Source organism: Polypterus senegalus, chromosome 14 (assembly GCF_016835505.1).
Source record: "Polypterus senegalus isolate Bchr_013 chromosome 14, ASM1683550v1, whole genome shotgun sequence".
Taxonomy (NCBI): Eukaryota; Metazoa; Chordata; class Cladistia; order Polypteriformes; family Polypteridae; genus Polypterus; species Polypterus senegalus.
Window position 1 is genome coordinate 51,648,994 of NC_053167.1, and position 12,707 is coordinate 51,661,700.

Consider the following 12,707-nt stretch of genomic DNA (forward strand, 5'->3'; position numbering starts at 1 on the left):
CTGTGTCTAAAATATTTACACAAGAAACCTCAATTTAAATAAAAGAAAAAAACGTAAATATAAACTCTCATTTAGACTTGTATTTAAACCATTTCATTTATGTCTTAAAATATTGCCTGTAAAGTTAAACCAAACATTGGTTTCTTTTTTTCTTTTTTCCTTTAGGAGAATACATGCCTTAATAAACTTTATCTATTTAAAAGTACAATGGAAGTCTTACTTTTTTGCAAGTACAGTTGCAACATCTCATGCCATAGTGCCTTATGTGGAAAGGAAAAAGTATGTGTAAGCGAGTGGTGATCAAAACCTAGGAGGGGTGTTCTGATTTCATTTTAAATATTTAAAGATTAGCTGTTATGTATTAAAGTATGTGTGATCTGTTTATTGCATTTTTAGTTTATAATGTGTAATTTTTTTTATTTTTTGGTTCAAAACCAAATGAATGTGTTGATAATGAAGTGTTGTGTTGTCACTAAATTTCTGATGCTAGAGAACAGTATGCCTTTTGGGTATCCATTCTAGTCTTGTCAAAGACTTGCTGAAAAAGTCCCTCTTGACAGGATTTCTGTTGAAGATGAAATTGGTGTCTACAGAAGAAGAAACCATGGAGTCAATCACAAGAATCAAAGAGTACTGGTGCATGTGGATACTAAACCCATGGCGGTGAGTTGGTTGATTCCATTCTTCATAAAGAAGCAATGGCATGGCTGCCCAGTGTGTTAACTTCTCAAATGGAGCACCACCGCCACGTTCAATGTTCCAGAGAGTATGTTTAGCTAATGGGTTTGAAAAAGAAGAAATGCAGGAGGCATTTGCAACTTGGATACATCACTATGACCTTCAGTCCAAACAACCAAAGTTTCCTGATGCTTGGTAATCTGTAATATCAAAGGAATTTAAGGTCCAAGCCAGTGCTGGCAAAAATCATATGCAGTTTTTTATAAGGATAAAAAGGAAGGTCCTCCACGTAACTGTTCACTGTTACGTGGATTTGGTTTGGCATTTCAGGCAGACAGTGAAAAATCGGTGAGGAAAGTGTTTAGCCTTGTTCCAATGTCAGTGCTTATAAGGCATGAGTTGTAAAGCCTTTTCTGCAAAACTGGATTTGAGGAGATATCACATCCACACTGTTCTCTAGACTTGTAGTACTTGAGTTACCCTTTGCCAATCTTGAAGACATTAGATATCAAAGAATTTTTGCTCACGCAAGGCCGAAGATTTTGAATGTCAGCAAAAAGCTTTGTGAGTCTTCTAGTAAATGTTTATTAGTTATATATTGATTTTACTGGTGTTCCTATTAATGGATTTGGCTCAAAGTTTCTGTCACACTTGGTGTATAGAATTCCTGAATTAATTGTATTTGTACATGCATATGTTTTGTGAATGTGTTTTGTCAAGGTACCTGGAAATTTTTTTTGATCAAAGGATTATTTGTCTAGTAAGGTCTTTTTTTTTTTTTTTTACTAATGTCTGCATCCTTTTTTTAAAACCACTGGTATTCAATGTTACACCAGAAATGTGTGCCAGTTATTAACAACGTAACAATAATTCTTAACATTGTAACATTTTAACATACTGTCATCAGGGACCTGGTATGGACCACAGATGAAACCCTTTTAACATTGAGCTGGACAGGTGCTGGTTGTAAGATGTCCTAATGGTTAGTACAGTGGAATAACCAGAAAGTTGTTTCAGGCAAAGGCTTTAAGCCCCTTCTAGTCACCAGTCCAGTGAACTTGGAGTTAGGAGTGTAGGGTAGACTAGAGGAAGATGGGGAAAACTTGAACACGAGGAAGGTGTTTGGAGGTAACATTTATAATGCTGGAGACCGATCCAAAAAGGTGAAAGAGAGAATGGCTGTATTTCGTGCCCTTTTCATTAAACAGCCCATACCCTTCAGTGATTGTTTTTGTCTTAATAAATCATATTTTGTACGCTGGGTTTTCCTTTGCCTTTATTTGGGTGTGGGCCCAGTCTTTTATTCATAACTCTTTCACAGATGCTATGTTCACAGCTTTGAGTTAAGAATGTGCTATAGGATTTTGTGAATTTCAAAAAGTTTCTCGGAAAGCTATTTGCTCTATGAATTTATATTAAGTATCACATTGGCAACATTCTTATTGAATATACTATACATTCTATTATAGCTTTAGTTCTTTTGATGGAGTGCTGATATGCTGAGGTTTAATTTTAAGGTTCAATTCATTGTAAATTAGGAGCCCTACATAAATGCTATAGCATACTTGGGATCAGTAATTCTGAAAGTTTTAGTTGTTAGAGTCCATGTTTAAACAAAGTTTATTACTATAAATCAGCAGTTGCAAATTTTTTTTATTTGGCAACTTTACACTTATTACAATTACAAATCAACAATCTTATAAATTGTTTTCTAGGTAGAGAAATCTGTTAAGCTCGGCTTTGAAGGTGCTCACTTAGCAGGTAAGGTTGGTTGTACTATTGACTGCCAAAAATCTATATGGCTTATGTTATACATAGATCTCAGACTTTCTTTAGAAGTACAGTAATTTTTATTTAATGGGGAAAAAAAAAGTTGCTTAAGAATTCTTCATAGGTAGTTCATCTGTTTTCAACTTTAACACTTCAGAATAGAATTGATGTAATTACTAGTTATGAGTGTCCAGTATTAAAAACACTTTTGGAGAGGTTTGGGGGTGTGTGTGTGTGTGTGTGTGTGTGTGTGTGTGAGAATATCTAAATCCATTCTGCATATATTCACCAGCCTCGTTTATCTTATGATTCTTAGTAAAGCCAGTCTGGCATACCTGTTTGTATAACAAAATTAGGAATAGCCTTGGTACAGCTTGATTCTACATCCCTTAAATGTTTAAACATGTCTCGTTTTCTTCTAATTCGATTGTAATAACAGTTCAAACTGACATTTTTATTATTTTTTTTATTTGGGATATCGTACTCTGTCAGCTGTCAAAAAGATGGCTACAGCCTGTTCCACGTGGAAGGTCACAAAAGCAAAAATAAATGCTTGACTGGAATCTGGCATCTGAGTGAAGACCAAAACTTCTAAAGCATTCCTGTGGACAGACAACTCATTGTTGTGCTTATGTCTCTATAACACTAATTTTGTATGTGGGGGGAAAAATGTTTTGAATGCTTGATTTGATGTTCAACCTGGAATAATTGAATCTATCTTGTAATCAGTTATATTCTTAAAAATAAGCATAGAATTTGTAAAAGCAGTTAACTTTTGTAAATACTTAAAACAAATATGACTATTTAGTGGTGGCAATTTTTTATTATTTTTTTGTATTTAGTAATGTCTGTGTGGAGTTTCAAAACATTCTCCCCTTCACTGTGGCTTCACATTTCTCCAAATTGATGCCTGTACTGTGACTTGGGCTGCCAGATTGACTCGGGTCATTGCAAAACCCTAAATTGGGTTGAGAATCTCTTGTTTCACTGAGAAATTCTGTTATACTGTGTGTATGGACTAGATGAGAAATAAATAAATGGTATATTAGTGCACGGGGTGACTCAAGAACAATAACTCTATTGGGATTTTACATTCACTGTAGTTTCAAAAATGTACAGAGAAAAACTTACTACTCAAACATCCAACCACAAGTGGAGCACTTACAAAAGACTCTAAAGGAGGCTGACCCAACTTGTCTAGTAACAGATACGTACAACGATGTAGCGAGTAAAACAAGTAAAAGAAATAAAGAAGACTTAAAAGAGCATACAACTCATGCAGCAGATGGCTGAATGGCACTCTGCTATTGGCAGAAAGTGAAAGAAAGAACAGAGATTGAGAAGGCCAAATTCCCGCAATTGAAGCTCCAAGACTGATGCTGTCTGTGTAAGCTGGAAGTGTTGAAGCAGTGTGTGGTGTTGCGGCACACTCTGGCTCCCTTGATAAAAGCAGAATAATGTTTCATTGCCATGTAATTGCTAATTCACTTCATCCTTTTGTGGCAGCAGTTTACCCAGCTTGTTGTGCTTTCCATCAGAATAATGGTTTATGCCACAAGAATAGGACACACTGTCATAAGTTTAGATGAATATAGTTATTTAATCATCCTTCAGTAGGTCAGCTAAACTTCCAAAAACACAGGGGAAGTTTGATGCAGCAGTGAAATATCAAAATGATTCTACAGATCCAAAAATAAATGAAGAAACATTTTTTGCAATCTACCCATATATACTGTGTTTCAATAGCCACTTGCCTTTAAAATGTTTTAGTGTTTTTTCACATTTTGTTATTGAGCCTTAAGTTAAATCTATAGGTCGATGCCAATAATTTTAACTTTGCAAACAAAGGATGGCACAGAGGACTACTGCACACCTGTAATTTATAATTAATTTTGACAATAATAGTCAGGCAATTTTTTTTGCTAAAATTAATGCCCCCAAATCTATACTAATAAAAGGCAAAGCCCTCACTGACTGAATGACTGACTCACTCACTCACCACTAATTCTTCAACTTCCCGAGTAGGTAGAAGGCTGAAATTTGGCAGGCTCATTCCTTACAGCTTACTTACAAAAGTTAGGCAGGTTTCATTTCGAAATTCTAACTGGAACCTACTTACGTACGTATATACGGCCATAGCCTGCAGCTCGGTTGCTGTGTGAGGCGGAGTTGCGTCCCGTATCATCACGCCTCCCACGTAATTGAGTGCCTGCCCATATAAGGCTGTCCGTCAGCAGCAATCCAATAGATATGCTGCCGCTAAATATTTGCTGGTGAAGGACTGTGCTTATGCAAATGAAGATGAGATGGTCAGGGATAGACTAGTGTTTGGCACAAACTCAGCGAAAGTGCGAGAGAAACTTTTAAGTGCCGGGTCATAGCTAACATTAAATAAAGCCGTGGACATTCGCACGAGATAGCACAAGCACAGCTGAGAACCTTCGATGCATGTACTTCGAGCGGCTCATGTGAACGCAGTACACAGACAACAAGCAAGAGCTCCAAAGAGGGCTGAACAAAAAACGCATTACACAATTGAGAAGGCAGCAAAAGAATATGAAGCGAGTGACGCATACAAGCATATTCATAAGTGCAGCAACTGGGGAAACTAAGCACACTGTGGAAAAAGTCAATGTCCAGCTAAAAGAAGACAGTGTAAAAAATGTGGTAAATTGAACCAATTCGCCAAAGTTTGCAGGACTGGGAAAGGTAAATCCGTGCATGCAGTGTGTGATGTTTCAGATAAAGAGGAAGACGAGCTGTTTATTGATGCAGTAAGAGAGGAACAACCCTATGAAGCTGAACAAGCCTTTGAGGACATATCAATAAGAAAGCACGGTGTAACGCTTATTATGTTCATAGACACGCTGCCGTTGGCGTTTGTCATGCCTAAGGCGAATACGATATTCACGAGATACAAGTTTAATGAGAAGACGCAGGGTATAAACGAGACTTTTGATCACTTTGTAACGGAGTTAAAATTGCTGGTGAAGGACTGTGCTTATGCAAACGAATAGGAAAGCAAGGTGTAAAGCTTAACTTTAAGTTCATAGACACGCTGCCGCTGGCGTTTGTCATGCCGTGAGACAGTGTTTGTGGAGGGATGGACAGTTAAGGCGGGTGGGGGAGTCATGTCATCATCTCCCCTCCCGTTCACGTCATTTCATTCACTTCATTTCGCTCCGAGCTGAGCTCCGCAGCTGACGCGGTCTTGCCGTTCTTTTTCCTTAGTGTTTAGTCCTCTCTCCTTTACTGATTTATATAAAGGAGAGTTGAGATCCGAGAGACTGTGTTTGTGTGTTTGTGGAGGGATTGAGAGTTAAGGTGGGTGTGGGAGTCACGTCATCATCTCCCCTCCCATTCACCTCATTTCATTCACTTCATTTCGCTCTGAGCTGAGCTCCGCTGAGCTAACGTGGTCTTGCAGAAACAACTTCATGACGCTGCCGCCAAATCCTCACAGAAAAATCCACAACTTAATAGACACGCTGTCGCTAGAGTTTCTCCACTCTGAATCCTCCAGGCACTCCTGAGCATAATCTAATTTTGAAGGCTGGGACACCAATAATGTTACTGAAAAACTTACCGAAACTTTGTAACGGCAAGAGGGTTCAGGTCACGTGTCTGCAAAAGAACCTAATTGAGGCAACTATTTTTACTGGCAGTTGCTCAGAGGAGAGAGTTTTTATTCCTCACATCACCGTTATACCCTCTGATCTCCCATTTCAATTCAAATGCCTCCGATTTCCAGTAAGGCTGTGCTTCGCGATGACAATTAATAAGTCTCAGGGACAGACCCTACAAAAGGTTGCCATTGATTTGAGGCAACATTGCTTTTCACATGGCCAACTATACGTTGCATGCTCAAGAGTAATCTCAGTGCACAGCTTGGTCATATTACAACCGGAGTGCTGAACTGACAACATGGTATACAAAGAGATCCTTAACAGATAGTTATTGGTATATTTTCCCTCAGTTTAAAAAGGTATACTTTTCTTCTTAATAAAAATTTAAAAGCAGTACTTCACCGCTGCAAAGCGTGGGTATTTTGCTAGTTAACATATAAAAAGCTAATGTAAAAGTGTGTTTCATAAAAGATGGAAACAATATTTGCATAACTCCTTTTAAACAATTCAGTATTTTAAATGTATCTCCCATTTACGGCTCTTCTGTCAGATTTGTTATATTCATATCAAAAGATAACTAGTTATCAGTGACTGTCCTTTTAAGTTTGCCATGTTCCTCTATCTGTACAGAGTGCCCTATAGTTACTGTTGACAGAGGCTGGAGATCATATAAAATTGATTGCCGTATGCTTACTTGTTTATCTGTAAAAAGGTATCATCACACTTTAAACATTTAACAAAATCCTTCGTAATAGCTAACCAAGTGGATCAAGGGAACTGTCCATACATAGTCTTCTATTAGTTCAGAAATCAAGGGTTCAGGCCAGCAATTTTAAATAAAAACTGATCAATTAGCTTGTTAACTAAAATATGAAGCTACATGTTGTTAAAAGTATATGAGGGGAAACAAATCAATACACAGCAATATGACATTGCTTTTAGAACCTCAAGTGCTCATCCAGCCAGTACTGAGGAGGTGCTCTGGTAGCTTTGGTGCTCCCCAGCTTCCTGTTTGTCCTGTTTCCACTTTAGTAAGGGTCCAGATTGGCCAGAGTTTTGTTTCACAGCTCTCTTAAATCGGGTTCTCAAAGGATTTTATTACATGAAAACTTAAGACAACTTCTCTGAAGACATTCAGGGCTGTTGGTTTATTCTTTTAGCAGTGCCTTTAAATCTTTAGCAATGGATGGTACATAAACTACACAGAATCAAGTGTCACTGCTTATTGTGTCCATCAATTAATAGATATCAGGACATTGAACACAGCTATGTAGGAACTTGACAGACTCATCATGCTGGGATTTCATTGGTTTAATTTGTGTTTACTTCTTAAAGATTGCCTTATATACTGGAGTGAGTTGGACGCCATATGATTAAATGAAGCAGATGCATTGCCATAACAGACTGTTGGTGGAGAAGGTGAAGATGCTTTTAGTGACAGCTCACTGATTTTAATAGAATAAACTTTTCAACTTGATGGAGAAAAAGCCTCCCCTGCTGAGCTTTTTTTTGATAAGACCAGTTATGTTTTCATCCCAAATAAGACTATGAGTGATAGTTGTGCCAAGAAATGTAAATGATTCCATTCCATTGACAGTGGCATAATTTATAATTAGGGGCGTTAGGAGGTGAGTGTCTTCTAAATCCACAATCATTTCGTCTGTTTTCAGGGAACTCAATTGAAGATTGTTGAGTGTCCATCATCTGGCCAGCCAGTCCACCTCCCTCCAATATGGTGCCTCGTCCATGTCTGTGATCAGGCTAGTCATGTAAAGTCATCAACAGACTTTAAATGGATCACTGGAGGCGTGCGTATTCATGTAGCATAGATGAACTAGTCTGTTCTGAAGAGCCGAGCCAGTGACATGTACTGTATGTTGTGATTTCTTTGATGAAATGTGGTCAAAATATCATAGAATTTTTTCTCGTATTCAGAAGTCTTTCAATTCCTATGTGGATGGCTTTTATTGGCATTTACTGCTAGGTCAATTAAGTATCAGCTTGAAAAATTAAATGTTGTTCTTGTATTTGGGTAAAAAAAACAGAAACATTTTCTCAAGTAGTAACTTGATGAGCTTGAGCTTTAGTTTGGCTGAATGTGTACAAAATGACTATGGTTATTTAAACAACATCCTTTACCTTCAACCAAGTCATTTCAACTTCACCAAAGACCCAGTTTCCCTGCAATTTATATATATATATATATATAAAAAAAAATAGGTGATCTCTTCATTTACTAGTTCATTCATTTGTTTTAGGCAAAATTTACTTGTGCTTTGCTATCTTGATGTTTACATTGTTTAGTTGCACTTCTACTGTAAATTTCCTAAAATGATTAATTAAGATAAACCGAGAGATTTGGAAGTAATTACACCTATAAATTAAGTAATTTAGTTCCAATGCTTACACAGATATCTGTATTATGTATGTGGGACAGATGTCTAAAAAGAGATGGAAAGATGGAAATGTTATTTATAACAAGGGGAATTATTAATGTCTCTAAGTTACATAAGTACTGTATGCCATGTCGGTATTCAGAATAATTTAAGAGTTTTTCACGTGTAAAGTTAGGGTTAGGGTTGTTGCCTTTGATTCAAGGGGGATTTGAAATAAAGCCATTTTTTACTTAATCAAGGCTTGACAGAGAAATCCCATTCAAGTATTTATTATGCAATGCATGAATCATTTGTTCAAACCAAGGGCAAACCATGACAACATAGACAGACAGAACTTTATTCATCCCTGGGGGGAAATTTGGCTTTTTTTTGTTATATATGTATGTATATATAGTACCGGTGTCACCGACGGTTAGCTGTACATAATGGCGGTGACCGTCGGTAATGTGCAGTTCAGTAGTTCCCCTGCTCCGTTTTTTTCCTCCCGCATAGTGCTGACAGCTGCATGCTCTTATCCTCTTAACTGTACAATGTTTCTCTGTTAAACAGTAAGCCTATGGAAAATAAACACAGTTGCCCTTCAGAAACTCCCTCTTAAACAGTATTTCATTGAGAAACTAACGCACTTTACCCATCCACTTTGCGGGCTTAGTTTCAGGCTTGAAGGTTTTGTATACCATGCTTCTTGCATGAGGTTTACAACATTTAAAAGATCGAGCCCCAGCTAACTCAACAGCTCACTCTTCTGTCCCCTCACCCTCAGACTGCATTTGCTTCAGTCGCTGCTTCCAATCCATTGAATCTGCATGTGTGTGTGTATATGTACAGTGGTGTGAAAAACTATTTGCCCCCTTCCTGATTTCTTATTCTTTTGCATGTTTGTCACACAAAATGTTTCTGATCATCAAACACATTTAACCATTAGTCAAATATAACACAAGTAAACACAAAATGCAGTTTTTAAATGATGGTTTTTATTATTTAGGGAGAAAAAAAAATCCAAACCTACATGGCCCTGTGTGAAAAAGTAATTGCCCCCTGAACCTAATAACTGGTTGGGCCACCCTTAGCAGCAATGACTGCAATCAAACGTTTGCGATAACTTGCAATGAGTCTTTTACAGCTCTGGAGGAATTTTGGCCCACTCATCTTTGCAGAATTTTTGTAATTCAGCTTTATTTGAGGGTTTTCTAGCATGAACCGCCTTTTTAAGGTCATGCCATAGCATCTCAATTGGATTCAGGTCAGGACTTTGACTAGGCCACTCCAAAGTCTTCATTTTGTTTTTCTTCAGCCATTCAGAGGTGGATTTGCTGGTGTGTTTTGGGTCATTGTCCTGTTGCAGCACCCAAGATCGCTTCAGCTTGAGTTGACGAACAGATGGCCGGACATTCTCCTTCAGGATTTTTTGGTAGACAGTAGAATTCATGGTTCCATCTATCACAGCAAGCCTTCCAGGTCCTGAAGCAGCAAAACAACCCCAGACCATCACACTACCACCACCATATTTTACTGTTGGTATGATGTTCTTTTTCTGAAATGCTGTGTTCCTTTTACGCCAGATGTAACGGGACATTTGCCTTCCAAAAAGTTCAACTTTTGTCTCATCAGTCCACAAGGTATTTTCCCAAAAGTCTTGGCAATCATTGAGATGTTTCTTAGCAAAATTGAGACGAGCCCTAATGTTCTATTTCCTTACAGTGGTTTGCGTCTTGGAAATCTGCCATGCAGGCCGTTTTTGCCCAGTCTCTTTCTTATGGTGGAGTCGTGAACACTGACCTTAATTGAGGCAAGTGAGGCCTGCAGTTCTTTAGACGTTGTCCTGGGGTCTTTTGTGACCTCTCGGATGAGTCGTCTCTGCGCTCTTGGGGTAATTTTGGTCGGCCGGCCACTCCTGGAAGGTTCACCACTGTTCCATGTTTTTGCCATTTGTGGATAACGGCTCTCACTGTGGTTCGCTGGAGTCCCAAAGCTTTAGAAATGGCTTTATAACCTTTACCAGACTGATAGATCTCAATTACTTCTGTTCTCATTTGTTCCTGAATTTCTTTGGATCTTGGCATGATGTCTAGCTTTTGAGGTGCTTTTGGTCTACTTCTCTGTGTCAGGCAGCTCCTATTAAAGTGATTTCTTGATTGAAACAGGTGTGGCAGTAATCAGGCCTGGGGGTGGCTACGGAAATTGAACTCAGGTGTGATACACCACAGTTAGGTGATTTTTTAACAAGGAGGCAATTACTTTTTCACACAGGGCCATGTAGGTTTGGATTTTTTCTCCCTAAATAATAAAACCATCATTTAAAACTGCATTTTGTGTTTACTTTTGTTATATTTGACTAATGGTTAAATGTGTTTGATGATCGGAAACATTTTGTGTGACAAACATGCAAAAGAATAAGAAATCAGGAAGGGGGCAAATAGTTTTTCACACCACTGTATACTGTAGAAGCCCCAGTAATGTTTGTTGACACACTTCTGCTGAATAATTTGTTGTCTGAAAGTCTTCAGTGTTACTGTGTCAGAGATGGGATGTGCAGCGTTGTTCAGTGTTGTCTTGATTCTCTCTTTCACTGCTAATTTCAGGGAGTCCAGAGTGCATCCTATAACAGAGCTTGCCCTTTTAATTAAGTTGTTAATTTGGTGTGCCTCTCTTGAAGTATTGTTACCAGCCCAGCAGACAACAGAGTAGAAAATGGCACTGGCCATAACAAAGTTATAGAAGATGTAAAGGATGTCACTTCCCTTATTAAAGGAATGCAGTCTCCTATGGAAGAAGTGCCTGCTCTGCTCTTTCTTTTATTGTTCCTCTATGTTATGAGACAAGTCCAGGCTGTCATTAATATGGACCCCCAAATAATTGTAGGAGTGCACCACTTCTACATCTAGTCCTTGAATAGTGACTAGACTTAGAAGCTTTTTGATGCAGTTCCATGGTTTTGCTGGTGTTAAGATGTAGACAATTCTCTTTGCTTCATGACACAAAGTTCCCCACTTGACTCCTATACTCTGTGTCATCACCCTTATCAATATGCCCCATAAATGCAGAATTGCCTGTGAGTTTCTGCAGATGACATGGCCTGGTGTTACATTTACAGTCTAAGGTGTGTAGAGTGAAGAGAAAAGGAGACAGGATTATTCCCTGTGATGCTCCAGTGTTGCTCACATTCGTATCAGAAACACATCCCTTACTAACTTCTGTGAGACATTAAGATAAAAACTGAATTGAGTTCAACTGTATTGACTTTGCTACTCGCACAGTGAGGCGGGTCAAGCCACACAAGTGTCAAAGTGAGGGACACAGGCTCACTATCAGTATTGGGTTGGGTTGTAAATGACAACATAATACCAAAAGATTGTTTAATCATTTACTTATTTTGTGAGAAATGTTGCACATATTTGATTTGCAATTCTGTCTTAACACAGTTTAAATTCTGATCCCCACACTTTTTTATTTTCTGTTTTCTTATGAAAGGATTGCTGCCCAGCCAATTGACATTTCCAGCCGGAGTGGTTTGATAAGGGTGGCTGAGACTAAAAATGACATTAAGCATCTTTATACTGGAGGGACTGTTAAGGAGAAGTTTGGGTTTTATCTCCCTCTCAGCTGATGTATGGTGAAATATATGAATGAAATATGATAAGCATTTCAATTCTAAAATTGGTAAATTTGGATTTGTAGAAGCTTTGTGACTACCTCAGCACTTTGTATTAAAGTACAGTTAAAGTCATTTCCATAATGGCCAGTAGAGGCTGCACAAGCCTAACTTGAGAAAATAAAATGCACTTTCATTCTGTTTTGCTGCAGATATTTTTTTCTTAATGAATATTTCTATTTGCTGTATATCTTTAAAATTTCTTGTTCTTTCCTTTTCGCAGTACCAACATTTGTCAGTTTAAAAATGAGGCAATGAAGTGCTCACACTATCTAGGAAAATGAAGATCTCTGACTCCATTCTGTACTATTTGGACAGGAATTAAGATGTACATCTGGACAGTGCTCATGATGTGATGTTCAGCTTTGTCACATTGAAAGAGGCACAGCATACTTGCTGTAGTAGAATTAGCAATCCAGATAATGCTGGATCAAAAGGGACCGGGTGCCTTCTGAAAGAAATCAACCTCTGCAACCTTCAAAAATGGCAAGTATCGTTGAACTACCACCTGATTATTTAAATGCATTGAAATGATTTGTACAGCATAACTCACAACTTCTTAATGTGATGTTGTGTTACTTTTAA